Source organism: Pygocentrus nattereri, chromosome 17 (assembly GCF_015220715.1).
Source record: "Pygocentrus nattereri isolate fPygNat1 chromosome 17, fPygNat1.pri, whole genome shotgun sequence".
Classification (NCBI taxonomy): Eukaryota; Metazoa; Chordata; class Actinopteri; order Characiformes; family Serrasalmidae; genus Pygocentrus; species Pygocentrus nattereri.
In genome coordinates this window covers 37191570-37218964 of record NC_051227.1, presented here as the reverse complement: position 1 = coordinate 37218964, position 27395 = coordinate 37191570, and the positions used below count along the sequence as shown (strand labels likewise).

General features: G+C 42.1%; 1 protein-coding gene across 3 annotated transcripts in view; it reads right to left on the bottom strand.

Annotated features, from left to right (window-relative positions):
- The window catches only part of cadm1b (cell adhesion molecule 1b), a 252626-nt gene that overhangs the window by 105773 nt on the left and 119458 nt on the right, over positions 1 to 27395 (bottom strand). The window lies entirely within an intron of this gene.

Here is a 27395-nt window from a genome sequence, read left to right as displayed (position 1 = left end):
AACGTAGCTCCTCACTGAAGCCGCATTACTGAGATGAGGTACGTGGCCATGCCTGCGTAGCGCTGATACAGCCATGACCCCCACCCGCTGAAACATGTAAGTAAGTGTTAAAGGTTCTGGAATAAAACAGTTCAGTATCTATACATGAACTATTCTATATATGAACTATATATGACGTATATTTGCCTTCCATATCGCCAGGTTCAAGACTGCTTGGCCAAAATGTAAAGGATATTTTAGAATCAATGTAAAATGATACCAGGCTTCTGCTGTTTCAGTCATAACCATGAGGTAACCCAGAGGTTGCTTCCATTCAGGCGCTAAGCATATTTTACTATCTTTATAGAAGCCCTATAAAGTCTTCAAACAATCAGCAGATCCTGCAGTGCAGCACAGTATGGGGTTACTATAGAGAGACATGTAAAGATCAAAGAATGCCTTTTACTCCACTATGGCTGCTGGCGTGGGTGTGCATTTCCACGGTGTGGGACACTCCAGCTATTGACACACAGCAGCTCACACTCACTGAATTTTAAACTGTGACCTACAGGTTACACACTGTACCAGCACACTCACTCACACGCCTATATCTGATTCTGTTTAATCTCTTCATAGCTGTACGGCAAGAACAGTGCACACCTGCAGCCGACATTACTGTCAGTCATCTTTTCAGAGGTAAGCCAACGGAATCTATTTTCTGCAAACACTTTAAAATTCATTGTTTAATAATTGCGCAAGTGCTACTCGAGTTCTAAGCTGGAGCGTCACCGAATTATGGATACAGTTAACAAAACATGAATATAAAATTTGCATTAATTCTCGCAAGAAGCCTCACAGCCAAAACTTGGCCTTTACTTTTCAGCTTACAGCACTGCCTTCTGTGAATGCTGAATTCTCCTCTTTTCATAAATAATACAGTGTCCACCACAGACAAAGAACTGCAGTTAGAAGGCTAATGTTAGTTGAAATAACCTTTTTAAGCATTTAACAGTTTAAAAGTATGGTACCAGCTTTCTGTAAAGGCAGAAGGTTTTGATGCTTTAATGCTTAAATAGCATTAGGATCCCATAAGGCATTATTTAAGTGACTTTCTAAACATTCTTACTTTGAAAAGACTACTGTCCAGTGTAAAAGTGATGACCAGTCGGATGCTGCCACCAACAGCAAGGGTTGGAGATAGAAGCAAGTTCAGCTTGTGATTTACAAAATGGATAGTGCTGGTTCTAAAATCTGACTGGCTAAGCCATTTTCAAAGCCACTGTAAAATACTCAATACATACACACATAAGCGCCTCTCAACAATTCACCGTGAATGCAGGGGACACAAGGTCAGGAGTTAGGGGTTGCTCACACATTTAGAGTAGGGTTGGTATGGATAACAGTCTAACCAGGAGCACACACTGTCCACTCTATTAGGAACATCTACCTTGTACTTCCGATCGCTGTTCACTTTATGAGCTCTACTTAACTTATAGGTCGCTAGAGGGGTAATATTGCAATTGTAGCTCTTCTGTTGTCCAGATTGTTGCATAATTTGTCAGAGATTCTTTACCACAGTCAACGCTGGACTCTTTCTGAACACATGAATGAGTGTTGACCAGATGTTTTTTGGGTGACGGACCTTAATACAGCAGTGACAGTGACACGGTGGTAGTATGAGTGCATTATATACAGTGGTGTTGAGTTTTACACATCAGTGTCACTGTTAGGTTAAGAGTGGTCCACCACCCACAAATATCCAGCCAAGAGCGACTCTGTGGTCAGAATCCGAACATCAGCGGAGGACTAGAGCAGGGCTGCACAACTCTGGTCCCACAACAGCGTCCAGCACAGTCCTGCTCAAAAACATCTGATTCAACTCATCTAGAAGATAAAAATAAAAACAAATTATTAGGGATCTAGCTGGTGGCTAGATCCCTGACTGCATTACACTATGAAGCTCTGCTCTTATTTTACCCCAAATATTGTACTATTATAATGTTGAATGCTCTAAAACACTGAAAACAGAAATATGTTCACTTAAGGCCACATTTTCAGTCACTCTTTATTTTTTACTGCATTGAACTGTAATTGAACTGTAATGCTGTATGGGCATTCTGATTCGTTGGTAGGTTGTTTTGAGAAGAGACACAAAAGCCCTGCAAATACAGTCTTTCCTACAGATAATCTAGAATGATCTCTATCTGTGCACCAACAAGAGATTGTAATCATCTCAACAGTGTATATGTTTTGACCAATAAACCAATAAAAAAATCAAAAACAATGCTAAAGGTGAAGTTGTAGCTACAGGACATGCACTGGTCATCAGTGCATTAGTGATCATTAAGTTAAGTGATACTTTTTTAATCCCACAAACGGGGAAATTCCACCTCCGCATTTAATCCATCCGTGAAGTGAAACACCACATACACACTAGTGAACACACACACACACTAGGGGGCAGTGAGCACACTTGCCCGGAGCGGTGGGTAGCCCTATCCACAACGCCCAAGGAGCAGTTGGGGGTTAGGTGTCTTGCTCAAGGACACCTCAGTCATAGCCTGTCAGCACTGGGGATCAAAGTGGCGACCTTCTGGTCACAGGGGCAGTTCCCTAACCTCCAGCCCACGACTGCCCCCTAAAGAGGCATGCATAAACATCTCTTAAATATCTTACACAGAGCTGAATTTGTTGAATATTTTCTTAAAATCTCCTGATAACGGTAAATAGGACAGTAATTAAGAGGAGAAAAGGTAACACCATTAATTACTCATAGCAGTCAACAAATGATCATAATACAGTAGAAAGTGTTGAATGGGTTAAATATTGGTGAGAGTTGGGAACACAGCATGCCTGTAAAAGTCTCGGTAATTGATTGCTTTGTAGCATCTTTGACTATAACCTGAATTATGACCTCGAAGATCTAAGTGAGAAAAGAGCAGAGAATCCACGCATAAAAACCAATGACCAAAACACAAGGAACAGTATCACGTATTGATATTTCTTTCCTTCTTTCATGGTTAGCAGTCTTTTGAATGCAATGATACAGGAGAAAAAGAAAAATAGTACTTGAGGCTCCATTGGCGGAAAATGTGTTGCTGACTCTGTGCCTCTGACTTGGTCCCTCTGACTGTAAATCTGACTCTGTGTCTCTGACTGTATCCCTTACTCTCTGACTGGGTCTTTCTGACTGTCGCTCACTCTGACTCGGACTCTCTGACTGTCTCTGACTCTCAATTTCTCTCGGAGTGTCTGTTCAAGCCATCCAAAAAAGGCCTACCAATACGGCATAACCAGGAATGACGTTGCACTTCAAAGAAAAACACTGATTTGACAAATGCTACTATGGTGCGCCTTGATAGACGTACTATATGTGCTTCATTTAAAGACAGATTAAAAAAGACAAACGCAGATTGGGTGAATACAGTTCTTTCCTTTTCCTTTCAACATCTCCACCGGATCATGCATGTGTGCCTACACGCTTGCAGCCACGTCTGAATGCATGTAATCACTGATAAAGAAAAGCGAGAGTTTCTGGGAGCAACGGCAGGGGGTGGTGGGTTCTACGCTTCAGCCTAAAGATAGGGAGCCAGATGTGCATCTCTATAAGCTGCCATGAAAGGCAGGATGCGCTGGCTTTGATCGTCACCTGGCACGTCAAGCGCTCCTCCCCAGGGGTCTGCCTATTACCCCTGCTTATGCGCTCCTCTGACAGGTGGGGGGTGGGGGGGGGGGGGTTTACTCCGACTCTGCCAGCAACATCACGCACCTCTCCCTCCTACCGTGGTTTGAGTGAGTCCTCCACACAAACACTGTGCGTTATATGTTACATAAAGTCAGGGTTAGGAGCGGAAATGAAGCATCACCGTGGCAGCACGTGCAGCACTACCCTTGACTGTCTGTGCAGTCATTAGCTGCCTATGAAAGCTCTACTAGGAGCGCAAAATAACAAGGGAAACCCTTGACATATCTCCGCTGCATTTACCAAGTGAAGTGGCACTGCAAAAACAATCCGTTTCAACGCATGAACTTATTAATGTTAACACATAGCGCTGATGAATGACATCTTAAATAAGCCCAAATCCCCACGTTCACGCCGCCACTGAGAGAACATAGCAGGAGGAGAGGAGATCCTCTGGGAGTGTTTGTTTCTCTCTGTCTCTTGCTATCACCATTTCTCCATCGCTCACTCTTTACCCCTCTCTTTCACTATCTCTGTCACTGGTTGTGTATCTCTCTCTACCCCTCTCACTATATCTTGTGCCATTTCTCTCTCTCACCGTTTTCTGTATCTCTCTCTACCTCGCTCACTATTACCATTTCTCTCTCTCTCTGTCCTCCTCAATATCTTTCTTAAGGTTTCTCTCTCTCTCTCTCCATTTCTGTAGTTTTCTCTCTTATCATTCCTCACTCTCTCCCTCTGTTGCACTTTCTCTTACCATTTCTGCTCGCTCGGTCTTTCTCTCACTTTCTTCTTATCTATCTCTCTCTCTCTCTCTCTCTCTCTCTCTCTCCCCTGCCCCCCCCCCCCCCCCCCAACTCCTTCTCTCACTTTCTGATTGCTAACTGAGCTGAATGTGCCGGGGGCGTCAGCAGACTCACTCTGACAGACGGGCTGGTTTTTGGTGCTCGTGCTGATGTTTGTTAAGTGAGAGAAGCCGCACCATCACTAACAACGCGACTCTCTGACTGTGACTCTGATTGTCTCTGACTCACTGTATTTTTCTGTGTCTCTGTCCCTCTCTGTCTGTGCCTGATACTCTGCCTCTCTGACTGAGTTTCTCTCTGTCTCTGACTGTGACACTGTCTCTCTGACTGTCTCTCTGACTCTGTCTATGTCTCTCTCTCTGACTGCATCTGTTGTTGTCTCTCCGACTCTCCTGCAACTCTCTCTGACTGTTTCTCTCTTTGTGTCTCCGACTCTCTCTCTGAATGTCTCTCTGACTGGGTCTGTGACTCTGTCTCTCTGATTGTCTCCCTGACTATCTGATTATCCTTCTGACTGACTGTCATTCTCCGCCCATCTTTCTGACTCTGATTTTGTCTCTCTGACCGTCTGTCTATCTGTCTTTCAAACTCTCTCTCTGACTGTCCCTTACTCTTTCTCTCTCTGGCTATCTGACTCTGTCTTTATGACTGACTGACTACCTCTCTGTCTTTCTTTTTATCTATGATTCTCTTTTTACTTTTTGACTCTCTTCCTCTTTGTCTCTCTAATTGTCTGTCTCCCTATTTCTCTGACTATCTGCGCTTTGACTCCCTGCCTCCGTGACTCTGTCTCTCTGTCTGTCTGTGTCTAGTTTTCTGACTGTCTGAGTCTCTCTGAGGTGCAGAGGTTTTCCAGACTGTGTGTGCGCGCGCACACACACACACACACACACACACACACACACACACACACACACACACACGTCTCTGCCTGCCTGCCCACTGCAGCAGCCCACAGATCAAGCCTCTGTCACTGGAGGGAGATGCGCTGCTGGGCCTGTCTGTCCAAAACACAGCACACACTCCTCACACAGCCTTCCTACTGGATGACTTCTGTCTCTGAGCTAATTCATGCATTCAGTTCAGAGGAACATGTGATCAGAACAATCTACTCATGGCCCTCATGTCTGTACACTGGGCCTCAGAAGTTTTGAGACATGCAAGTTTTTGCTGTTAAAGACAAACTAGGTTAGTTAGACAGATCCTTTAGAACCCTTGAAGCGAATTGTTGCAAAATTACACCCAAAGTACAATTAAATGGCCATTTAGCCATTAACGCACAAGCAGGCTATTCTCACTGAACTGGCCTGGGTTTTCCAAAAAAATGTAGAACACATGTGACGCTTAAATGGTACGACGAGCATCACACTGAACGCTCTCACACGTCACTCTCCTCACAGGTTAGCACCTTAAAGGTACAGTAATGTTCATTTTTCTCGTGTTGTTTTTCTCCCCGAGATACACTTGTGGCATCTAAACACGTACCAAATCAGTGATATTCATTTACATGACACGTTTTGGCCTCTCTCCATGCCTTAGACTTAAACAGGATGTTTTGTTGCTGTGCTTAATATATAAAAATGACCTCCACTCTGATTGGCTGCTTTCTATTGTGCCTCATGTAGTCCAGGCTAAAACACTGCTCATAACTTCAGCATGTGGGGCTGAAGTGCTGAAGTAGGCTGCATTGGTGGATATATGTAAATGTGTGTGTTTTGTGACATCACAAACACAATTCATTCAAAAAGGGGCTGTTTTTAAGCTTATTTTCTATGTATTATATAGACTGGGGTGAGCATAGTGCATGTCGATACTATAAAAACAGTTACTTTATCAAATTGTACATCATTCAGTAATTCGCCTTAAAGGCAGAACACAACAATTTTCCTCCTTACTCTAAATTTTACATTATCAGGAAGTCAGAGATCATCTTCATACTTATACAACACTTACTGACCCCTTTTATACCTGGTCACTTCATGTATATATATATATATATATATATATATATATATAGAGAGAGAGAGAGAGAGAGAGAGAGAGAGAGGAGGAGGTGGCAGAGATGAAGATGCTGAGATTTTCGTTGGGAGTGACAAGGATGGACAAGATTAGAAATGAGCAGATCAGAGGGACGGTGAAGGTGGAGCAGTTTGGAGATAAAGCCAGAGAGGCCAGGTTGAGATGGTTTGGACATGTGTTGAGGAGGAATAGTGGATATATTGGGCAAAGAATGTTGGAGATGGAGCTGCCGGGTAGAAGGAGAAGAGGTAGACCTCAGAGAAGGTTTATGGATGTAGTGAAGGTGGACATGAAGATAGAGGTAGAGGTGGCAGTGGATAGGGCAAGATGGAGGCAGATGATCCACTGTGGCGACTAAAGAGCAGCCGAAAGAAGAAGAGTTACTTCAAAACACAAAGCAGACACACACCTGTAGCTATGATTTCTTGAAACAATATGCATCTAAATCAGACTCACACTTTTTTCATATAATGTAAGCTTTTGAAACATCCATAAATGAGCAATTGTGCCTTCGCTGAAAAGCAGTTTTTCATGCTTTCACAAGCTTGAACACTTTTCTTCTGAAGAGTCGCGAATAATCAAAATGTAAAACTGCACTTTTAAGAGTTTCTGTTTATATTTGTGAACCTGGCTGAACTTGGTTTTTGTGAACTTGGTTGAACTTGGTTTTTGTAAACTTGGCTGAACTTGGTTTTTGTAAACTTGGTTGAACTTGGTTTTTGTGAACATGGTTTTTGTAAACTTGGCTGAACTTGGTTTTTGTGAACTTGGCTGAACTTGATTTTTGTAAACTTGGTTGAACTTGGTTTCTGTAAACTTGGCTGAACTTGTTTTTTGTGAACTTGGTTGAACTTGGTTTTTGTAAACTTGGCTGAACTTGGTTTTAGTAAACTTGGCTGAACTTGGTTTTTGTAAACTTGGCTGAACTTGGTTTTTGTAAACTTGGCTGAACTTGATTTTTGTGAACTTGGTTGAACTTGGTTTCTGTAAACTTGGCTGAACTTGGTTTTTGTGAACTTGGTTGAAGCTCCCTTGCTGAATAAATGGGTCATTTTTGAACACATACCAGCTTCTTCTCTGAGTGTTTTTCTTTATTTATCCTTTCCCTCTGCACGCTATCTTTCCTCTTCTCCATTTCTTGGTGAGACGCGATAAACACGAACTTGCGTCACGGCAGACAGCCGTCAGTCGCGAAACTGGACTGCAGTGTGTTTACAAGCTGTACTGAGCTGTTTACCTCACCCTACGGTGTAACATCATCTAGCTAGGCCACCGGGACATCTCCCGCTTCTCCTGACGGCCAGTCCAGCCCGCAAAGCAGCTTCTGTCCTTATTGCTATAAGTTTTCTTCCTTCCAGTCCACAAACACGCGTGGTTTATCTTCCTCGTCCACATGGATCAAGTGCCCACTATACAACAGCTAGTTCCGGCCACGCAAGCTGATTGGCTGAGAAGCGTTCTAACGCTGATATTTCCCCATGATGTCTCGGGTTTTACACAAACACTGGCTGTGTTTACATCAGAGGTGGACGAAGTACACAGATCATGTACCTGAGTTAAAGTAAAGATTCCCAAGGTAAAATATTCCTCCAGTAAAAGTAGAAGTTCCTCCCTTTAGACCTCCACTTGAGTAAAAGTACTAAAGTATTTCCCTTCAAATGTACTTAAGTATAAAGTAAAAGTACTAAAAGAGTAATTCTGGCTCTGATGTCCTGTTATCATTTTTATAACCAGACTGGCTTCATGAACTCATTTCAGGTGAAAGTCCTCCAGCGTCTCTCTTGGTAAACCAGTCTTTTAATAGAACGTCATTAATTAGTGACGCTGACGTCTATTAAAATGATCAGAAGCACAAAACACTGAAGGTAAACAGTTTCCATCAGGGAGAACCGAGTGGCTCTGAAATCACTTTTTACACACAAGCAAAGTTTCAGTTTCAGATTTATTTACAACTTAGTTCCAAGTTTAAGTTGAATAAAAACTGGCTTTAAACTCAGGATCACAGATGAGCTCCTTTACTATGTTGATCTGTAGGCGTCTGTTCATAAACATAAACCAGCCCAAACTAATTTACTATAAAATGAAATGGTGTTTGTAGAAATTCAGAAATAAAGAAACGTGCCAGTCACGACTGCATATGTGGACATATTTCTATATTGTGCTCTATTTACACAAAGTTAGGTTAGTTCATCATTTATAGACGCATGTGCTCCCAAAGTTTTACGCTGCTGCGCTGACGTTGAACCGCGTGCTGCACTGGGTCGGTATGACCAACAGGTCAAAACCAGCTCTAAACAAAGTGACCGTTGGGCCCTGATTGGTGCTCTGGAACGACAGATTTCTCAAAATGTAGGAGGAAAAAGTCAGATATTAGACTCTGAAATGTAGTGGAGTGACCCAGACTGGAAAAACGTAAGTAAAGTACAGATACAGAAAAAAACTACTTAAGTACAGTAATGAATTACATTTACTTAGTTACTCTCCATCTCTGGTTTACATGCAAAGATTTTTGCCAATCCGATGGAAAACAATTGGATTAAAGACTCAGACTGAGGTGTTTATGCTCACTCTGCTCAACAATCTGACGAAAATCTTTGTTTACATGCCGACTACAAGTAATCCGATGCAGAATGACGCGCATGCGTGGAGCAGCGCTGAGAGTGAACGTTACCATGACAGCGAACATCACGTGAGGTCCAGTCCGCGTGAGCTGAGTTTCCAGTTGGCGCGCTTGTGTTTTTAATGGCTTTAAACTGACGTCAGGCTCAGAGAAACGTCCTTCACATGCACTTATAAAGGAAGACGTCCTGCTCTGAGACACATAAGCTGGACGTCCGTCCCGCCGCCGTCTTTTAAAGCTCAGAGTATAAACCTCATCGCCTCTGCAGACCCGTTATAAACCTTTCGCTGTGACGCGCCGCGCATGCGCAGAACGTCCTTACACCTTCCGGTTGGAGTGTAATCGGATTCAGGCGTTTACACGGCTATTATTCTAATATTTAACGGATTATTCAGAGTTTTACCCGCCTCGTTCAATCGGATAGAAACTGTATTCCGATTGGCCTCGATCGGATTCCGATTGAGGTGTTTACATGGACGTATTCTATTCCGATTGAGCTACTAGTCGGATTATTAACGGATTAAACGTGGCTACCGCTAAAACGCCGTTGCTAAGCAACGACTTTGCTAGGAGACGCTCAAGCAATTTGAACGCTTGTACTTCTTAGCTAACTGCTTTGCTACAAACAGAAAATTAATACTTTTAAAAGTTCACATTTGACAGCCGATTTGGTCGGACTCTGAACTCTGAAGATGAGACGACACTAAATTCCCGAACTGTGGTCGCCACTGAGCAGCTTTTCAGTCGGCAGCTGTGACAGAAGAACAGCTGGACAACCTGGAATCAGCCAGAAATGAACCCAACACCATTCGCCAAACGTGTAAAATCATCTTCAGAGTCGGACCAAGTCGGACTGAGCCACAAAACTGACCCAACAAAGAACGAAAAAAGCTGTGGTGACAACCGTTTGGGAGTTTAGTGTGAGGAGCTGGAGAACGAACTGCCGGTGTTCTGTCGAATTGTGCTGCTTTGTCGAAAAATGCTACCGTAGCGTTAATCGTCAGCAGACTCTATCGATCTGTGTTACTCCATCGAGAAATGCTACCTTATCGGTTTGCACTTCCAGTTGTGTGTTTCCCATTAAATAGAGCCTAACTCAGTATTATGACGCATTTAATTACAAAATCAAGTACGTGCACTGTATGGACAAGGGAAGCATGGATTTAAATCCATTATAACTTCCTTATTAAATATTTTCCATGTGTAGCATATCTCGATAGACTAATATCACATGTCAAATAATGCTTCCCTTATCGAAAAATGCTTCCAGTACAGACCCATATTTTTTTACATCACTACTTACTCTTTACATTCTTTACATAGTTTTTACATTCTGCAGAAAAGTGCGATGAGAGCAGGCAGGATGCAAAACATTTATTAAGGAGCCTATATAAATGTTTATAGGTCAGGAAACAATAAAAAAGATAAGAAATTACTCACCTGAACGTATACTCGACAGAAAGGGAGCATAGATTAATGGGCGTGGAAACTTATGACAAGGCTGTGGGTCTGCGCATGCGCAAAAGCGCAAAGTAGCAAATATCGATGCGTAGCACAACTCGACAGAACACCGGCTGAGCAGCGAGTGGGCGGAGCTCGTTACTCTGACGTAGCTGCTCGTTAAGGAGCTCTAATTAGGAGGAAGGAACTGAACATTAAAACATATTAAACGTCGTTCACGGCCAGTTTATGCCATTCTTACTGTGTTTATTTAAAAGCAGCAGAACGCTGGAGGTTGTGTGGAGGAGTTTCTGTGGTACCAGGAGAAGTGTTGCTTGTTGAATGGAGAGATGGATACGGTCACGCTGCTGTAACATGTGGCTCAAATCCGTCCCAGACCACCTCCTGAAGTGGTTTAAGCCAGAAGTATTTTAAAGGCGTCTTGGTGCGCTTACACTTGCATTGTTACGTGTCTTTGCCTCATTCAGCTATAATCCTAATACTCCAGACGTATTAAGGTGTAAACTGGGTCACTCACTGTGCACTGAGGAGAGCCTAAAACAACCCCTGAAGTTCTTAAATGTGCTTACACTGCACCCTAAACACCACTTTGGGATTACATTTCAGTTAATGCATCACATATAAAACTAATTGACTGCAACAAATCACAGACAGCTTCATACTGCATATTCATGGACTGTGAATCATCTCCCACACATCACTCTGCTGGACGTAGAATGAGATGGCTTGCATTTTCAATTGCTCGGTTTTGGGCTGTAGGAGGGAGTATGGTCAGTCTCTACATTCAATTCCAAATAATAACACCAAAGCAAAACAGCTCGAAAGTCTTTGTGGGGTTGAAGTGATACCCAGTACAACAGTGTGTAGTGAGCGTTTTGCTGTGGACTGTATGGTTGGGCTCAGTACAGCTTGAGATTTGCCAGCCAACTCGAGCTGGAAAGAACAGCTTTCCTGACACTTAACGTTACCACCGGCAGTGTGGATGAGCATATGGTTGTTTTTTTAATAATAGCAACGATGCCTCATTTAGCTCCATTCGGCAGAAACGTAACCAGCCAGTGTGCCAACAGCCGGCAAGAGTCCAGCATATCTGAAGTTATAGATTTGCTGCTAACAGTGCAGGTGAATCTTTAAGTCATCAAAACTACGGCTGCACACACTGCGTTTAGTTTCAGATTAAAAAATCTTTCTCTTAGCTTTGTTCCAAGTTATTATTACTCTCACTGGCTAAATAATCCAAAAAAGCCCAGCTAACTAGTTTATAGAGGTGTGCATCGGCTATCTAAGGCAAATGTAGAATCTGATCCTAAATAGCGCCACTGAAAACTGCTACAAAGCTGCGAGTACACGCACAGTGTACGTGATAGCGGAATAGTGTACTTGAAGTTAATGATACAGCCTTGAAGTGCAAGTGGTGCCGCTGTTTAACTCAGGATAAATCTACACAGTTCAACTTCACTTTAAAGGAAAATCTTTAAAAAATGTAAAAAAAAAAGGAAAAAATGCAGAAAAAAAGTTTTTTTTCATAGATTTAGAGTTTAGGATTTCCGCCTGCTGATAGAAAGACCCCTGTAAATGATGACTTTTTAATATTCTTAGCTCATTCCTATCTCAATCAGTCGCTTGTGTTTTAATAAATCATAACACGATCTTTGTAAGTATCTCAGGTCTGAGGATTTCTTTGTTTTAAAATAGTTTGTTTACTGTGGGAATGCAGTGCTACTTCAGTAGAACGCGTCCTATATGCATAGTTTGACTACTTTTTGACGTCTCACTGTCCTCTGCCATGGCGAAAATTACGTCACAACTCTGCCAATTGTGTTGCATTGAAAACTTCAAGGTACCTGACTTGATCACGTGTCTTTGGACGCCAGTCATGTGGTGCCTACTGGTGAGCCCACTTTGTAAGGTCTGGGCTGTTACGTTTGATGCCGAGGCTGTAAATGACGAGGTTATAAAGAATAGGCAATATGCTGGACAGAATGGTAAAAGGGGACGGAGAGAAAGGGCAAAACAGAACAATCATTTTAAGCTATTTATAGGAGAGGTTTGTAAGGTAACAGAAACATTTGAGTTGCTTATCCAGATGATCTCATCCAAATGAGAGTGAGAAGTTGAAGCCTGGACCTGCTGATGGATCTGTAGATCTTAAGGGGTTACGTTGGCATGGCTACAGGTGAGGCCACATAGCCATTTGGAACATCACACGTAGTATAGCGTCAGTGAGGCACGTCATGATTTGGCTTGTGAGTAACTAGCGTCTATCACTTCTAAAAAAATTAGCCTGTCTTTCCTCTGCATGCTCAATGCAATTACCGGCTCAGCGGGGTGCAGTGTGAGGGAGAGTGTGAGGGGTTGTGGAGTGCTGCCCGTGCCTACACACCACCAGTGCAGCACTAGTCACACTGCTCACCATTGGTGGCCGGATGGAAAGGGATGTGGGGCATCTTCCAAAGACGTGGCAGAAGCTTGGGCTTGCCCGAGGCCTAGCTCTGGGTAATTGCCACAAAGGGCTTTGGTAAATCGCATGCCAAATGCCAAGCAAAATAGTAAAGTATCAGGAGGTGACCAAGGCGGTTTGATTATCATTTTTCACATGGGAAAGTTTTTTTTTTTCTTTTTTACTTCCCGCACTCATATAGGAGCATTCCAGGCTCGGATGTCCATATCAAAGCCAGCAGGCGTCTTATAATCACCAGTTCCAAGCAATTAGTCTCAGCATTTAGACTGCTAATGTATTCAAAGAGTCAAATATGGCCTGGAAATGTACTGCTGCATCTCCAATTTTAATGTGGAAACTTGTCTTTCTTTCTATCTTCTTTTTTTTTTTTTTCAAACCAATTTTTCTGTGAAATCCGAAAGATGAGACTGGAAAAATAAAATGTCTGCATATCATGCATGTTTTTTCCTCATTAAGGCTTTGGTAAAGGCAAGCCAGGGCAACTTTTGTTTTTGCAATTCAGAAAATGGTTTATATACAGTGCTGTGCAAAAGTCAGAGACCAACGTCATTTTCTAGTATCAGTAACAGAAAATTATTTAATAGGAAACCTTTTCAAGTTTTTCAAAGAAATCTGCTGGGATATTTTCCCACACCTCCAAAGTTCAGTTTTAGAAGTTGGTTGTATTTTGTGCTTTTCATTATACAGTTAATCTCAAACATATTGAGTGATGCTGAGGTCTGGACTCTGGTGGTGGACAGTCCCTTCTTATATGTATATATATATAAAATTTTTATTTATTTTTTTGGTCACAAGTGTTTTTCCTGGTTGTCTATTTCCTTTTCTCAGTAACGGCTTCTTGACAGCAACACATCCTTTCAGACTCATAGTGTTGAGTTGTCTCTCAAAGATGAACGCTTTAAGTGCTGTTTATCTAATGGTAGTTTTGGTGGTGGAGTTTGCATGTTCTCCCCGTGTCTACGTGGGTTTCCTTCGGGTTCTCCAGTTTCCTCCCACAGTCCAAAGACATGCAGTCAGGCCAATTGGACATGCTAAATTACCCCTGGGTGTGAGTGACTGTCTGTGTCTGTCTATCTGCCCTGCGATGGACTGGCAACCTGTCCAGGGTGTATCCTGCCTTCCGCCCGATGACCGCTGGGATAGGCTCCAGCACCCCCCCGCGACCCTGACGGAGAAGCGGCTTGGAAATGGATGGATAGTTTTGGTGGTCTACCAGGTCTTACACAGTTCTTAGGAGTCACGTTTTTCTGGAGTGTTTAATAATATTTTGTGCTCCAGTTTTGGAAACTCTTATTTTTTCCACTTGCCTTTGATTTTCTTCATCCTTATGCCACTAGATTATCTTGTATCTAATCTCTGTAGAAATGTCTCCTGAGAAATGAATAACCTAGAAATGGGTTTGCAAGGATGTGTAGCTGTCTAGCTACAGTTTCCATAGAACAGCATTGCCAATAGAATGTGATGCTCTGAAGCAGCCACACATGAGCTTACAGTCACTACGCCTTTACCAAGCATAAGCTAGATGGGTGTGAAATCCCCAGCATCAGGCTGTGGAGCAGTGGAACTGTGTTCTCTGGAGTGATGCAGCTCCTTCTAGTACCACTGGGATGAGACTTATGGTTGAATGCAACCAAATCCACACATAAATGATCCAACATCTAGTGTAAAGCCTTCGCAGAAGAGTAGAGATTTCAGACAAAAACCTTGTATAATCAGGTGTCTACAAACCTTTGACATAGACACTGACAGATTTTGTTGGGGTCTATATAGAAGCCTTTTTCCTGGGAGAGTGTCTGTAATTCAGATCTGATCCATAGCAACGAAAAGCATTTTCTCCAGATGCACAGAATCTTCTGTATTAGAGCCTCGGCACCCCCAGATCAACAGGTCCACCTACAGCACGCTTACTCATGACCCAATAGGTTGCCATGGCAACAAAAAATAAGAGCAGTTATCTAAGTAAATTTGCATTTGTTTTATAAGGTGAATATCACAGCTCCTGCTTGGTTCACATATTGCATGTGAACGTGCACGCTGACACACTATATCTCATTTTTAGAGGAAAACATATACGAGAGAAGAACCATCACAGACAACTGTGCTACTTTTCACAGACACGGATTAAGCCTAATGCTGGAGGGAAATTATAGTCAATGGGAGGTCACCAGTGAATGTTGGAGGTTAGGACAAGGCTTTATCTGTGCTCACAAAATCAGTCCGAAATGGAACAGTCCCTCCTAATTCATAGAAAGCTCACTCGCTGCCACACGCTGAATTATGAAAGGCCAAGTCTGCCTTTGCAAAAATAAAGGTGAGCCTCGGGCCTTAGACCTGTTCATTGGTCTATACTTTTCTGAAACATCCAAGCCTTCGTTCGGACATGTACTGTACATTTACAGTACATCTCTGATACAAATCCAGTCTCTGAACTTTAATCAGCCAAAACCTCCCATCCAGTTTTTGCAGTTGATTTGGAGCATATTTAAGCAAGTTTAGCTAGTGACCACATGATCACATGCCAAAAGCATGTTTAAACACACTAATCTAGTAAAGGCCACATTTCCCCACAAAACAAAAAGTGGGTTCTTGATGGATTTTGAAGTATGTTGAAGTATGTATATTACAGTATGTAGTGCTATTTAGGTGTGGGTGATGAACTTAAATTTATGTCATGATATTCACACATATACAGTGCATCCGGAAAGTATTCACAGCGCTTCACTTTTTCCACATTTTGTTTTGTTACAGCCTTATTCCAAATTGAATTAAATTAATCTTTTTCCTCTAAATTCTACACAAAATACCCCATTGTGACCATGTGAAAAACGTTTTCTCGAGAGTTTTGAAAATTTATTAAAATTAAAAAACAAAGAAATCATATTTACATAAGTATTCACAGCCTTTGCTTAATACTTTGTAGAACCACCTTTGGCAGCAACTACAGCCTCAAGTCTTTTTGAATATGATGCCACAAGCTTGGCACACCTATCTTTAGGCAGTTTTGCCCATTCTTCTTTGCAGTACCTCTGAAGCTCCATCAGGTTGGATGGGAGACGTCTGTGCACAGCCATTTTCAGATCTCTCCAGAGATGTTCAATCGGATTCAAGTCTGGGCTCTGGCTGGGCCACTCCAGGACATTCACAGAGTGGTCCTGAAGCCACTGCTTTGAGATCTTGGCTGTGTGCTTCGGATCGTTGTCCTGCTGAAAAATGAACCGTCGCCCCAGTCTGAGGTCAAGAGCGCTCTGGAGCAGGTTTTTATCCAGGATGTCTCTGTACATTGCGGCATTCATCTTTCCCTCTATCCTGACTAGTCTGCCAGTTCCTGCTGCTGAGAAACATCCCCATAGCATGATGCTGCCACCACCATGCTTGACTGTAGGGATGGTATTGGCCTCGTGATGAGCAGTGCCTGGTTTCCTCCAAACATGACGCCTGGCATTCACACCAAAGAGTTCAATCTTTGTCTCATCAGACCAGAGAATTTTGTTTCTCATGGTCTGAGAGTCCTTCAGGTGCCTTTTTGCAAATTCCAGACGGGCTGCCTTGTGCCTTTTACTAAGGAGTGGCTTTCGCCTGGCCACTCTGCCATACAGGCCTGATTGGTGGATTGCTGCAGAGATGGTTGTCCTTCTGCAAGGTTCTCCTCTCTCCACGGAGGAACGCTGGAGCTCTGACAGAGTGATCATTGGGTTCTTGGTCACCTCCCTGACCAAGGCCCTTCTCCCCCGATCGCTCAATTTAGACGGCCGGCCAGCTCTAGGAAGAGTCCTGGTGGTTCCGAACTTCTTCCATTTACGAATGATGGAGGCCACTGTGCTCATTGGGACCTTCAACGCAGCAGTAATTTTTCTGTATCCTTCCCCAGATTTGTGCCTCGAGACAATTTTGTCTCGGAGGTCTACAGACAATTCCTTTGACTTCATGCTTGGTGTTTGCGCTCTGACATGCAGTCAACTGTGGGACCTTATATAGACAGGTGTGTGCCTTTCCAAATCATGTCCAATCAACCACAGGTGGACTCCATTTAAGCTGTAGAAACATCTCAAGGATGATCAGTGGAAACAGGATGCACCTGAGCTCAATTTTGAGCTTCATGGCAAAGGCTGTGAATACTTATGTAAATATGATTTCTTTGTTTTTTAATTTTAATAAATTTTCAAAACTCTCGAGAAAACGTTTTTCACATGGTCACAATGGGGTATTTTGTGTAGAATTTAGAGGAAAAAGATTAATTTAATTCAATTTGGAATAAGGCTGTAACAAAACAAAATGTGGAAAAAGTGAAGCGCTGTGAATACTTTCCGGATGCACTGTATATATGACATAATATATATATATATATATACAGTACTGTGCGAAAGTCTTTGGCACCCAAGACACATTTTCATCCCTTATGTGTATATATATATATATATATATATATATATATATATATATAGGAAGTCCACTATTATATGTAGTTAAAAAGCAACTCCTGGTTTGACCAATCAGTGTTTCAGTAAATTGTGCTGATGATGTAACTGATGATATTAACGAGTCTCTGTGGCGGCTGTGAAGGTGTGTAAGAAAAATATGGACCCCAGAAATTCTTGTTACTTTGTATTGTTTTTATGTTTATTTGAGTTATGAATATGATTTTATTCTAATGTATATTGTGATAAACTCACTGCTGAGGTCAACTGTTTAAAAATTTACTTAGATGCCTAAAACGTTTGCACTGTACTGTATGTGTGTGTGTATATACACACACACACACACACACACACACACACACACACACACTCATATATATATATATATTTATCCCTTTCGCCCAGCTGGGATAGGTTCCAGAACCCCGTGACCCAGAAGGAGAAGCAGCACAGAATTTCATGCTTACATGGTTCTTTGCACGGTCAAACGGTTCTTCAGACCATGACGGAGAATGAGTTGCATTTGGTTCTATACACAATCTTTTTGCAAGTGGTTCTATGTAGCACCAAAAAAGGGTTGTAACAATGTTTGTAACGATAGCAGAACTCCTTTTAGTGCCATACTGATCCATTTTCAAAAAGGTTTTGTAAAGAATCAAACACAACACGTTCCCCATCAATCTGAAGAACCATTTCACGATGAAAGAACCATTTAAGCATGAAATGATTCTATGTAGTACTCCTGATTCTAACTAAAAGTACTCCTAGTCATAAGAGTGTACAATATGTCTTGCTCTGTTTGTTCTCTGTTCACTGCAGCTTTACAGTAAATCCTTCAGTACGCATTTGTAATTAAGAAGATTCTGAATATTATTAGGTTGGCTTATTAGCGGGTTGCATCTCCAGAGCTGGTTATTAGAAAAAGTCACCTTCCAAAACAGAATATATGTACTATGGTGTCGGCCCTTATACAAAGCCTGTGACCAGTTGACATGCTTGCCTTTGTAAAATTCTGCAATTTCTTTTCTGGTACCAAATTATGTCATGTATCTTTGTGCCTACATAAAATGTAAAAATGTTTTGAGGGGCACCTGAGTGGCGCAACCGTCTAAACGTTGGCCCTATCATCAGGAGATTGTGAGTTCAATCACTGGTGATGCTACAGCCATCTGTAGCCAGGAGTCCAAGAGAGCACAACTGGCCTCACTCTCTGGCTGCCTGTGTTAACCTTCAACCTCCTAGCACTGGAGCACTGGTGGGATTGTGTGAGTGGGGGAGTCCTAACTAATGGGTGGAATTGGATATTGATAAGTTCTGGGAATTGATTCAGAATCTTTCAAGAGAGAATCTTGATGCGCCTGGGAATCGATTCTTTTTCCCACCTATACTCATTTCCATCCTTGCATGCTTAAGAACTCTATTTTGCGTACAGTTGGGAATAAACAAGCTGCAAACTAGACAGGGAGGGAATATACGACATACAACCCTCACAACATTCATGTGAAGAAAAGCTGAACCCTTGTCATCGTGAACTGCCTTCAGGTGAGTGGTTCACAGAGTTGAGACTGCTCAGTTAATCCTGACAAAAGGGCATCATTCATAAACCGTCATCAAACATCAGACGAGCGTTGGAGTGACGGATCCAACAAACTGATTTCCTCTCTCGCAGTTCTGAATGGTCCTTTTTTCCTCTTCGCTTTCAAGTAGAATAATTGTCAGTGCTCGTATTCTCTACGGAGCAGTAGTTGTTTATTCAACTTTACCTGTCGGTGCGCTGCTTTGCTTCAATAACATCATAAAGAGGATCACAGAGTCGGCGACAATGAGAAGGAACTGCTAATATAGCTGAGCTTCAAAGCACACGTCTAATGCAAAATCACACTTGCAGGTTAAGTTGCTGAAAGACAGACACCAATACATCTATTTGAATCTATTTGAATAGTTTTTGCACAGTTCTATGGGAATCTGCATTCTCACTGCAGGACAATGGTTTGTGGTAGTCAAGTCATGTTGTGCTTTGTCAGTGGAACAGGACTTACAATGAAACCGCATAAAAATAGACTAATTTGGCTGTAAAGTACGAGTCAGTTTAGGCATATCAGTGTCAGATGCTCATCATTTTCTTCCTCGTGTTGGATCATTATTGGTGTGCTTTCCCAGGGAACACTGTCCACTTCCAAAGAAAAAAAAAAAAAGCCATCTATTTAGGACATCTGTTCTTTCATTTCCAAATTACCACCAGATTGTTTGGACAGATGACACAAGTGGGAAGTGTAGTGCAGCTAAGGAAAATGACAAATTAGCTCCAGCACTGTTGCCTCACAGCACAACTTCGCTTTGCAACAAAAGGGAAAGGGGAGGAAATTAGTCTGCTAATTACTGAAAATTACAGCTGTTACGTTAATGTTGTATTATGGACTTTTTCATAGCGAATCGCAAACTCTCTTAAATCTTGACATTTCAAAACGCTCAACGGCACTGAATGTGACTAATTTTATCACTGCAGGCAGGAAAAACCACCATAAAGCTCCAATGTTTGTGCCATTAAAACTGCTGCCTACTCGAATTTAGCGCTAAAATTATGCAAGCATGCTTTAAAAACCTCCAGAGAGTAATGTGGCGGACAATAGGCCATAAATAATTCTCCAAACAGCCTAAGCACTATTTACAGTGCATGAAACATTATTTTACGAGTCAGATTTTCAAACCCATTTCTCTCTTATCAGCCGGCATCTCTAGAAGTACTTTCGAATGATCAATTATTAAAATCAGCCTCAAATGGCTCCCTTTGTCAACAATTTGAGAAAATCTGATTTATTCTTTGGTTTAAGACTTTTGAGAGGTAATTTTTCATTTAAATGGCCTTTAGCATTTCTTATTAAAATACATTATTGCTCTTGTAGATTTATTTATTCAATGTGATAGATCATTAGTCAGATTAATGTAATGTGCTCTCATGCTATTAGAAGTGGTGAGCCTGCAGAGAGCCTTGCTTTTTCCACTGTAAATTTCTTCCACAGTTGAATGGGAGAGCAAGCGGCGTACGCTCTGAATGCTGAATTCATTATGATTTCTTCAGGTATGCTAAGGCACGTCTGGAGCCATATTCTTTTCTGCGGGGTGGAAATCTGTATGCGTCATTTGCTAAGGCGAATGTAGCTCTGTCACATTTTCAGAAATGTATATTATGCTGTAGGCGTTGATGAGGTAGGTCAAACTCCGCTCACCCCGGTGCAATGACAATCTCTCTGGCTTAATGATAAAATCTTGCATGGGTGACATTCAGGTACTTGTTTTTAGCAAGTGTTTTCAGAACAGTGCCGGGTAGGCTTGTACTTTCCTTTGTTCAGCAGTACTGTTGGGAGTAGGTTATGGATGGGTGATATGGCAAATATAGGATATTGTGATAAGGGAAGCAATTTTCTTGAGGCCTGATGTCACAATTTTTTGAAGTTTGTGAGCAAGTTGGAATGGCTAAAATGCAAAAGCAAATCGTGCTCCGTTTGAAAAAGATCACTATAGTTCAGTAGGTAGTTCAGTCCTAAAATCTCACTGGCTGACTTTCAGAACGAGGCTGATCAGCTAGTTAACAGTCTATGTTAGTTAGATCTGCCGCACGCAGCAGCGGGCAAAATTTCAAATGGCTCAATTTTTTGACCTATAAATATCGCATCTGCTGACACATCACAGGAGCTAAAAGTGGACAAATCCCTGGAATCATATCGTTGTTTATATTGTCTATGGATGGTCAGTGATGTTCTGTCTTTTGTACAGTCAACTACACCATCAAATGTTGATGTGATCGCAAAAATTAGTAATAATTGCTCAACTCTGGCAGGGGCGGCGTGGTGGGTAGCGCTGTCGCCTCACAGCGAGGAGGGCCTGGGTTTGATTCCCTGGCTGGGTGACCGGGGTCCTCTCTGTGTGGAGTCTGCATGTTCTCTCCGTGTCTGCGTGGGTTTCCTCCCACAGTCCAAAGACATGCAGTCAGGCCAATTGGACATGCTAGACTGCCCCTAGGTGTGAGTGACTGTCTGTGTCTGTCTGCCCTGCAATGAACTGGTGACCTGTCCAGGGTGTATCCTGCCTTCTGCCTGAAGACTGCTGGGATAGGCTCCAGCAGCCCCCGCGACCCTGACGGAGAAGCGGCTTAGAAAATGGATGGATGGATGCGCAACTCTGTTTGATGTGGTTAATCAGACATTAGCTTAAGTTGCATGAGCATAAAGCATAAGAGATCATCTCTCAGCATCGGCTGTCAATCGTGAACACTTCTCAATGCTTGAAAATGATCAAGGGCAAAACTACAGAGTTCATTCTTCCCCTAAATGTCTGCCTGTGACAAAATGATGAGAGCATCATGACTGAAGGTTTTCCCTGTTCTTGTTGTCAGGCGGCTGCTTTCCTGGCTCTGCTCAGCTTTGCTCAGCTTAGCTTGCCAAGATGCTCTAAACACTTAGACCATTTAGTTTTTGCTGCTGTTGTCATGAATTACAGTATTTTGCTCTTTATAGTGCACTATGTAGGAAATAGTGAACCATTTGAGTTTCAGCCTAAGCGTGGTAAGTGGGAAGTATCCGAGCTAATAATCTTAGGTTGGCGCTAAATAAGACTGGAATGGAAATTACCCTGTAGCTGTGGTGATAATTTGGTGAGTTTTTACATTAAACGGTGCTTTATTATGATATTTGCATTATTATTTGACAACGTTAAAAAGTTGACTGTACATACGACAGTGGGCGACAGTCTGCAGTCCGTCGTTACTTGGCAACCTTAGAGGAACTACATTGTGTGGTGAAATAGACTCGATTATCATTAATAATAACAAGTGATTTATTTAAAAACGGTGTATTTCATCATTTTACACTGTCTGCTGTTTTATAAAAACACTAAGCTGCTTGAGGCTGTGCATTACAGAGATTTTATCACGGGTATGAGTGTTGAGCTCCTGTAACACACAGCCTCTCATGGCTCATTTCTTTAGAAAAAAATGATGACAGCCACATAATGAATGAAATAAGATAATAGCTGAAAGAGCTGACATTCAACAAGCTACTTGTTGCTTATGCAATTTATTCAGATAGTACACACTGGTTGTTGTTTACAGGTTCTCTATGACTGGTCTAAGTCTGACTTTTCATGATAGACAGTTGTTGAGTGCTCAAAAAGTGTCTGTAATGCCAGTCATGAAATAAGAAACGTATTCTGTTACCCACCCTAGATTAGATACTGCTTCGGTCATCTTATTTCTCAATTTTTATCCAGTTTTTTTTAACAGTGGCTGCATGCTACAACTACCCTCATAGCTCGTAGTTTGAGGGTTGTTGATTCATCAGTAATTCACCTGAGAGCACTGTCCAGCACAGTCGGCCAAAGGCGTCTTCTGGTGCTAATGTTACTGATATTACTAATATTACTGATATTGTCAGAATTAGTACTGTGATTTTTGCTTGTAAATGATGCTTCAGACTTGATGTACTTTGGTGATAAATGTTATAAGGAATTGCAGTAACTGGAAATAACTTTTATCAACAGAGCCATCAATCAAAGCTGTGGCTTTAAAGCTGTAAACAAGAGGGTTATAGTGGTGGAGCCATAGCAACAGCATGAGCAGATGGACTGCAGGGTGGACCTGCGGATGGGTTAAAGGGTCATAAAAGGAAAATATGTTGACTGCATTAAAAAAATGAGTGGCGTTAAAAATGTATCACATCAATGCATTCGTACAGTACAGTGACTCCGACACCAGCAACTGAAACTAGAGATGCCACCGATCTGATACCAGGTGCTGGTATCAGGCGAAAATCAGCTAAGATGCTCTATCAGATATCAGATGCCAAGTACCAAACCTGTAACAAATCTAGCCTGAAATAGCACATGCAGAGCAGTAGCAATGCAAAGACAGCCCATTTAAAAGCATATTTTTATCGGAAGAAGTACCAGATCAGTATCGACTGATACTCAAGGTTTCTGCATTGGTACTGGAAAGGACAAAATAGTATTGTGCCATCTCTACCTACCTCCTTATCCTCATGGCCAAAGAAAAGACCTTTTTCACTACAGCCCCCTCCCCTCAATCTCCTCCACTCCCTCCTGCTCTTCAAAAACCTCCAGCTTCACTGTCTGCGCTCCAGCGGCAACCTCTAGAGAGAATTAATCAGTCTTCATTTCCATTCAATTCAGGGCCGTCCGTGAGCAAAGACTGCAGAAAGCTGGATTCCGCACCATGCCGCCGCCTCAAAATGAGCCCCTTAATCCACTGATTATCCAACCTGAACTCTCCACCTCCAGAGAGACTCCATTCCTCCACATCGGCAGCAAGGCCGGGCCGCAGAGGGCACCTCCTCCTCGTTAAAAAATCTAGCATTAGTTAACATCGCGACCCACCACTGTCATTACAGCTCAGCGAGAATATGGAGAGACAAGTGTACGGCTCATGTGCCGTTTTGTTTTAACAATTACTCAGCCCACTGAAGCAGGTACGACTGTCAAGATAGCATAGACAGCTATCGGTAGCTGGGAGATATGGGAAAATATTGTGAGAAATATTATACCAAAATAATTCTATTTTAATAACAATAAAAACCTCTATAAGAACAAAGGTGGCAACAAATAAGAGGGAACATCAAAACTGCTAATAACTGTTACAGAATTATTATCAGGATACAGCAAATAAATGTTGAGTTTTCCTACATTTTGCCTTATTTTTTTTCCCTTAAATACATTTCTTTGGTTTTATGTACCTCCGATATGGCATTCGGCTGATGCTCTTATCCAGAGTGACTTACAATTTGATTAATTTAAACAGGTAGACCAAGGCGGTGTTAGGAGTCTTGCCCAAGGACTCTTATTGGTATAGTGTAGGGTGTTTGCCCAGGTGGGGATTGAACCCCAGTCTACAGTGTAGAAGGCAGAGGTGTTACCCACTACACTAACCAACCACCACTTTACTTGACCATTTTCCATCCTATGTTTGTCTTAAACTTAACCAGTCTTTTTTTCTGATGTATGCAAATGAATTGTGTTCTGATTGGTCCATGTTGGAATGTTAATAACTTCAATTTGAATTGTTTAACTCTTGTTAGCTGAACAAACAGATATATGCAAATTTGTTGATTTCTGTGACATCACAAAAACAACTGGTATAAAATGAGCTGTTTCTGCATCTTCCACACGTATAGTATGCATTGGGTAATGTTGGTATGTTTGCCCCTTTCATCAAACCCTTTTACTCCGTGAAAATGAGGAAAATTCACATTTCCATGATAACCATTTACTATTTGCGTTCTTCTCTTAAAGAAGACTTGCCAGTAGCAGTTGTAGTCATTTTCAGCAACATGGAAATAACATCAATGCGGGATGAAATATTAATATTGGTGAAAAATTCAATTATCGCCCAGCTCTAGCAAATGGAAGTGGACATGTTCTTTCGTTAGTATTAGGAAAGGAAGAAAGAAGAGGAAGTACATTGCGCCTGCTTTCCGCTGCGGAAATACAATCCATGCCTGGGCTCATTTCTCATAGTCTCATATCCTTAGAGGCAGCAGGGGCCCAAGCACTCCTTTCCTGTCACCTCTGTGTTCATGTTGTCCAAACTGTCCTCCCGCCGGCCGCCTGCGGCCCATCCATTTTTTCCGTCCAATCGATGGCGGGCTCCGACAGGCTGTTCAATCAGAGCCCCAGAGCGAGCGCTCCTCAGCGAGAAACAGGTGGCCTTTGGGGCTGTCTTTAGAAATCACTCCCTGTGATTACGCCTGCAGCTCTGACAGCTCTGTTTTTACCTGGCCCTGATATGCCTGCCTGGCAAATTAACACAGGCACAGCGAAGCATTGCGGGGCCCTGGCCATGGTGGACCGCCGAGGCCGTAATCCCACCGCTGACACTTTAAAACAGTTTAATTTAGATTCCACTCCCCAGGGGCCTGCCACACAGGTGTCTCCAGCCGCAGTGTCCTATCATAACGCCCTTTCTGACAGAAAAATCAATTTCACCCCCTCCCTATGTGTCAGGTCTTCTTTTGCGCCAGTTATGAAATAAGCTCCTGAACCACTGAGTCTGAGCCATAGCAGCAATTAGCAATGGTGGTCATAATGGTAGAGGGGCTAGGAAGGTTAGCACTGATCTGTGCTAATAACACACATCCCAGTTAGCCTTCGATGCAGGAAAAAAAAGAAAAAGGAGCAGATGATTGTACTGACACTTGCTTTGAAAGTGAGTTGGTTTCGTGGATTCACGCCAAACTAATCTAACGCCAAGAGGCGGAGGCTAAAAATATGCTAACTCGCACAATACGCTGACTTATGCTGCACTATGAATGAAAATGGATCTTATTTTGACAGGGTCATGAACGCTTAGAACTAAAGGAATAGGATTTACTGTTTACTTCACATCTACAGTCTAATGTAAAGGTTTGAACATGCCAGGTCAAATTCAGTCAAATGATATATATATATATATATATATATATATATATATGTATATATAGTGAAAGTAAATACACATCCTCTACGTATATCAATAACATTTTTCTGTACATTTTAGTGCAAAAAAATCTATTTATTTAAATCTATTTCTTTGCTGAGTTTAACATGTTGGGACAACAGGTTTGAATTATAAAATGTGCCAAAATTGTGTTTAATTTTTTCCAATATGTTATTGGATTAGTGCATTAATTTGGGGGCAGTCATGGGCTGGATTTTAGGGATCCAGCCTCATGACCGGAAGGTCGCCGGTTCGATCCCCAGAGCCGACAGCACATGACTGAGGTGTCCTTGAGCAAGACGCCTAACCCCCAACTGCTCCCCGGGTGCTGCGGATTGGGCTGCCCACCGCTCCGGGCAAGTGTGCTCACTGCCCCCTAGTGTGTGTGTGCTCACTAGTGTGTATGTGGTGTTTCACTTCATGGATGGGTTAAATGCGGAGTTGAAATTTCCCCATTGTGGGACTAATAAGGGTCTCTTAAACTGTTCTCTATAGAGGATGTGTTGACTTATTTTCGCTTACATGATCACAAATGTTTTAATGTAAATTGCCAACGACCTTCAGCAGTTATTTCCGGTCACACAAGACCGGGCTTCTCTCTCTTTGAATGCACAGAGACCAATAAACCTGCAACTGACAACTAAACTGATGTCTTAAAAACGTGTGAAATCACTGGTAAAATCTGACCAAAGTGGTCCCACAGCCATCCGTCACTAGGGAGAGCATGACAGCCACCTCTCCCCATACAGGAATAAATGTGTTAGCTGGTGTAGCAGCATTTGCAGTGTTCTCATCCAAGCGTGTTGAGCTGTTCAGAGACAGTGTGGTTATCAGCAGGTAGACAAGATACAGTGGCACCTTATGTGTCTCAAAGGAAGTGCACAGCCTTCACACTCTTAGCTTGATAGCAGTGTGTGAAGATGCAACTCTAATGTGTGGCTATGTGCATATCTCCAAAAACAAGGGGGCTCCTTTCTGCATACCTCTATATCAACAAAGCGTGTGGCTCTTTTTATCCAAGGGTGAGACTTAAACCAACTGCCCTGTTTCAGAATCACTAGACTGAGAAGAACTACCTGCAGTACTTTTATAAACACAGTACATGATAAAAAAGTAAGTGTGTGGGTTTTTTTTTCCATCTTATTTTCTTAAAAATACCGCAAACGACTTTAAATTGAAACAAATACAGCAGACAAATGGATTCTGTCTCTGTAAAACTGCAAGGTTTAGCCGTACAATACGCTTGCCAGCTCTTTTCTTCCTGGAATGAATAGTATTTTGGTAAAGGCTGAGCAATATTCTGTAAAGCTCCTTTACAAAGCGGGTTCCAGTCTAAACACTGTTCAAATAGGCCATTAAGTGGGAGGCACAGAAACTGGGAAATGGCTTTGAAAGTGCAACTCCACTCAGTATATTATTATTATTGTTATTATTATTATTATTATTATTGTTGTTGTTGTATTATATAAT